Here is a 6,000-nt window from a genome sequence, read left to right as displayed (position 1 = left end):
GTCTCTCTCTGAACTACAGTGATGTCAGAGCTCCTCCTGTATTCACACATTTACATTTGTGCCTGTATTCGGTGTGTTAGTTCATGTGTGTCTGTTTGTATTGGGACTGGTGTTTGTCAGCTCATGAAGAAGAGATTTCAGCACTTCTGATTGTTTGGCAACATTTGTAAAGAGTTTCTAGGTAAAATTCAGATTAATTTACAGATGTTTACAGATATTCTTTTCTATTCTTATTTTAACACTTACTTGATTTTACCAAAGTGCAAATGAAAGTGATAACAGGCGCTTGAGTGGCAACAGCAGAACAACCCCCAAAAGGTAATGGTTTTGCAGATGGTGTCCACAGACAATTGCTCTCTCCTTGTCCTTCCTGACTGATTCATCTCTAGTCCTGTGTTTTGTTAGAGTCCTTCTCACTCCGTGTATAATGAGGCAGTACCTGTAACTCAATCACGTTACATAGACAGTCCAGTTCCTCCAGGATGACACATCCATACGTGCTGTCACAAGGAGGTTTGGTGTGACTCCTAGCACAGTCTCAAAATCATGGAGGAGATACCAGGAGACGGCCATTACATGAGGAGAGCTGGCCAGAGTCATAGGAGGACAACAAACCTGCAACCAGACCTGTGTCTGCTCCTTTGACCAAGGAGAAACAGGAGGAGCACTGCTAGAGCCCTACAAAATGACCTTCAGTAGGCGACTGGTGTACATGTTACTGACCAAACTGTCAGAAACAGACTCCATGAGGGTGGCATGAGGGCCTGACGTCCTGTAGTGGGACCTGTGCTCAGTTCAGTATCATCAGCTCGATTGACATTTGCCAGAGAACACAAGAATCAGCAGGTCCACCATTGGGGCTCTGTTCTCTTCACAGATGGGAGAAGGTTCACACTGAGCACATTTGACAGATGTTAAAGAGTCTGGAGATGCTATGGAGAATGTTACGCTGCCTGCAACATCATCCAGCATGACTGGTTTGGCAGTGGGTCACTGATGGTATTGGAGAGGAGTATCATTGGAGGATCACACAGACCTCCATGTGCTAGTGAACGCTACCCTTGCTGCTGTTAGGTACCGGGATGAAATCCTCAGAGCCGCTGTCAGATCTTATGTTGGTGCAGTGGGTCCTGGGTTCCTCTTGGAGAAGGACAATGTCTGGCCTCATGTGGCTGGAGTGTGTTTGCAGTTTCTGGATGATGAAGGGATTGATGGCATTGACTGTCTGTCACGTTCCCCAGAACAATTTCCACACTACATAATGTTTATAAGTAATGATCAACTTAAATATTTTGTTAATTCCCTCCAAGTAAACTGTTTTGATTCATTTAAAGTGCAATAAATCACACAACAACTTTGAGGAGTATCATCATCATTCCTCACACCTGTCCTGATATTCTCTGGTCTCCTCAGTGGATTTGATGCTTCACATTGAAACTGCAGCTGTAGATGATTTAATAAAGGCTGACAGAGTGACAGAGAAATATTAATGTACACATTATAAATATGCAAATAATTTTGAGTGCTGTCTATATTTCCATTTGTGTAACACATTTACAGTAGATGAGCATCAGTCATGTCCAAAAGTGTCCAGTAGAGGCCGGCATTCTCTCTCAGTGACTGCTGTTATCAGTGTTATATGTGTCAGATGTGATACGCTCACACCTGGGGCCTGTAGCATGAAGCTGGTTTAGCTGGTTTGTCAGGTAAGTTTCAGTTTAGTTTGTGGCAACTCTGGGTTTTAGGAACCATGAAAGTGGTTTTAGTGGTGTTCATCGACACAGTAAATTACGCTCCACAGTTCTGGTTATGTTCTGGTTTAGAGATCTTGGACTTCATTCATAAAATGTTGAGCAGAAATCATCCTAAATTTGATTTAACGATCATCTCTCGAATATGAGTATGTGTGATTCATAGAATGAAAATACATGGAGAAAATGTCTCTCTTTCAGATGTGAATCGCAAATTATCTGGAACTTGTGTGTACCTGAATGGTTTCAGCTTTCTGCCTTGTACACGACTCCTAATTAATGTCATTAACATAATATGTATATTATAAAATATCACCAGTCATCGTCCAAATCATTTAATTTAGAACAGCGAGCTGCAAGAACAGCTTACATTTCCAAAAACCTGCAGTACTCCGACAAGAGTCGGAAAGTGTGTATATATGCTCAGACCCTGATGTGATGCTAAGCACTTTTCCAAGTCAAAAGCAGTTTTTATAAATATGAGCACTGATGTGGATTTAAGCTTATTACAGTTTTTTACAATCGTTTTTGCACTAATAACAGAACCGTAATGTCATTTTTCAAAACTCTAGACACATAATACACAACCAATGATCAAAATGCACATTTTTCAAACCACTTAACACATTTTTCAAATGCTTGGATATAATACACATAAGCCAAAGATCATTTGTTCATTGAACTTAAATCACCTTTTCAAAATGACACAACTTAACATCAAAGTATTACTATTTCAAAATGCAACTCACACATTACATCTGAGATGAGTGTGCATTCATTTCATTACAAAAATTAAACTATCAGTTGATACATCTGCTTAAAATGATAAGTAACTGTTGCATTACCCTTGAAGCATAGCTTTTATGGAAAATAGTGCATGTTTCAGGATAGATCATTTGACACCAGTTACCGCAGAATATGACCCAGATGGACTACACTACACTCTCAGAAAAAAAGGTACAAAACTATACCTTTTAGGGTACAAGTAGCTGTCACTGGGGTGTTACCAAGGGTACAATTTTTTGGGTGCATAATTGTACAATAAGGACCCATTGTGTACCTTTAAAGGTACCTTTATATGTTTTGTTGCCCAGGAACAAAATTGTACCTCTGCAGTACCTTTTTTTTTTATATAACTGTATATTTCATATTTCATTCTTTATCAGATATTGTTTCTATGGCCCTGTGTACCTCTTTTACAGAACACATTTTCATATTCAACATTACTGAATGTCATTTTTATGTTATTGCTTTTGGGCTTTTAATGAGTTAATGGCTACCCTGGTAAAAAATAAAAAAAGAATGTATCAAGAATGTTGGTACACAAACTAACCCTGTTGAAAAAAAATATCTAAAACCAGCCTAGGCTGTTTGGCTGTTTTTGCTAGCCTGGTTTTAGCTGGTCATAGCTGGTCAGTGGGCTGGTTTTAGAGGGATATTGGCCACTTTTATGTCTGGTCAGGCTGGGAAATCACCAACTAAAACCAGCCTGACCAGCCTGGAGACCAGCTAAAACCAGCTTCTTCCAGCTTAAACCAGCTAAGACCAGCCAACCAGCCAACCAGCCAAGGCTGGTTTTAGCAGTTTTTCTTCAGCAAAAAAAAAAAAAAAAACAGCTAAAACTTTGAATCTAAATTTTTCCTTTAGAAAACCTATGCTGAGATTTATTTTATCAGTAAATTCCACATTACAGTATTTCGATGATACCACTGTGTCTGTACTGTTCTCAGTCTACAGTAAAAAACAAACAAAAAAAAAACAAATGAAACCTGTATCACATATTTTGTACAACTATATTTAATGATTGTACTAGCAAAAACACATTGAAACTATGGGTAACTTGTGTATGGGTGATCTAAAGTAATGTTCCTATGATATTTCATAATAAATTCGTTTTTTGAAACAATGCTTCTGCTAATGCAAGGCTTCTTTAAAGATATGAATGCAATATGCAAAGTTTTGAACACTGGACAGCCTGTTTTACAAATAATGACTGTTTTGAGTTTTGTATCTACAGTTTTGAAAAATGACATTACAGTTCTGTTATTAGTGCAAAAACGATTGTAAAAAACTGTAAGATCAAATCTGTTAATTTTATAAATGAGGCCCCTAAATCAAAATTCGGCCCCAATCAGCTCCGAGAAAAGTGACACATCTCTGACACAAGTCACTCTCCCAGTTTCTCATGCTCCAAATTAAAGGGCACTACCTTTTTAAGATACATTTTTTAGGATAAAATCGTCTGGCTTTTAGAGACAATTATTTATTTTGATTATTCTATATTATTTATATAATTTAAGGGCACTTCAGGAAGGAGACACCATTTGTAAGAACACTCCAAATGAAAGTAAACAGTTGATGATCCCTTGATGAAGGGCCCTTCCAGAAATCCGTTACTAAGGAAACATGTGATGGTCCAGGGGTAAGTTCAGTCATAAAGAGCCACAGTCTTGAAGAGTTTAGCTCCAACCCTGAAAAAACCCTCACCTGTTTATAGTCTTAGTAATCCTGAAGACATTGATTATCTTGTTCAGGTGTGTTTGATTAGGGTTGGAGCTAAACTCTGCAGGACAGCGGCTCTCTAGGACTGAACTTGTCTACTCCTGTCATGATCAATTTAAGAAAGTGATTTCTAGTTAGCGATCATGTGATTTCGGGTTACAGGTTCTCACAATGCATTTTGAAGCAAAGTTGGGATTGATTTTGACTTCACATTAAAATGTAGGAATAATTAAATATTTCATTGTTTTAATGTAATAAACTTCCCGTCTGTGATAGAAATGAAAGAGGTTTTGTAAAGCAAGTTAAAGCAAATGAAATGTTTAATGTAAAAAAAAAAAAAAAAAAAAAAAAACGATAACACTTTCTGTGAAGTCCATAGGGGAGAGTGGGGTGAGTTGTGCCAGTTTTTACTCAAAGTACCTTTATAGTGAAGCCATGACAGTAATACCTCCAATTAAAGTATGTACATATATTTCAGGATGTGGTGCATCTCTGGGGACAATTACTTTGGATCTGAAATAAACTGATTCAGAATTTTAGCTTTCAGAAAAAAAGTGGTCTCGTGGCACAACTTACCCCTGGTGCAGGTTAAATTGTGCTTTTGGGGAGAATACATCGCGGAAAATTGTGCCAGCGATTATTAAAGTAAAAATGATTTTAATGTCATGAACTGTAATGCAATATAAAATCAAGACAAGTTTAATACAAAATTACTAATTTACGGTTTATTTAGATATCTTTACCCTATTGAACTATTGGCATGTTATATTTTCTGCTTTTTCGGAAAACACAAAAAACCTCAAAAACACAATATATGATATTTGTCAATCATTAGAACGCTCTCTGTCAACAAAGCACTGTCTGTCAATTATGTAACATAAGAATAAAGTGACTTTTTTATGAACAATTCTGAACATCCCATTGTGACTTAGGCCACTTAAAATACTGAATAAAACTTCTCTTTAATAACAGTGCAAACTCAAAACTCAAAAAAAATAGTGTTAGCTAAACTAAACAAATCGCAGGTAAATCGAACACTGATGAGGCACGCTCATCTCCTCACACAGATTATCCCCAGTGGGTATGTGGGTCTAGATCAGGGATGCCCAACCCTGGTTTTGGAGATCTACCATCCTACAAAGTTCAGCTCCTACCCGAATCAAACACACCTGAACCAGCTAATTAATCTTTTAGGTAGCACCTGATAATTACAGACAGCTGTGTTGGAGCAGGGCTGGATCTAAAGTCTGCAGGTAGGTAGATCTCCAGGATCAGGGTTGGGCATCCCTGGGGGGTGTTCCATAAAACAAGTTTACCAAATAAGTCAGGCTTATTTCAGTTAGTCTGACTTATTTTGAGCCAAATCAAGTGACAATAAGTCAGACTAACTAAAATAAACCTGACTTATTCGGTAAATGTGTTTTATGGAACACCACTCTGGTCTAGATTGTCTAGATCCAGACTACTACTTAACATCCCACAGGCACAACTTAACCCTGTCCCTTTGGCACAAATCACCCCATGCCTGACAATTTTGAAAGACTAGCATGATCCAGCAGTTTAGAGCTAACATTATGCTAACTGTATAGACTCATTGTGTAGCCTACTAAAGCACTAAAACATGTGTAAAATATTTTCAAACTTGTATATAATTGTTCAGACGCAACAATCAAAAAACCTTGATCATATAAATTTTACTTTGAAAGGCAAAAAAAAAAAAATGTTTTTTGAGCTAAAATGTCCATAG

Source organism: Garra rufa, chromosome 12, assembly GCF_049309525.1.
Source record: "Garra rufa chromosome 12, GarRuf1.0, whole genome shotgun sequence".
Lineage (NCBI taxonomy): Eukaryota > Metazoa > Chordata > Actinopteri > Cypriniformes > Cyprinidae > Garra > Garra rufa.
This window is presented reverse-complemented; position numbering follows the sequence as displayed.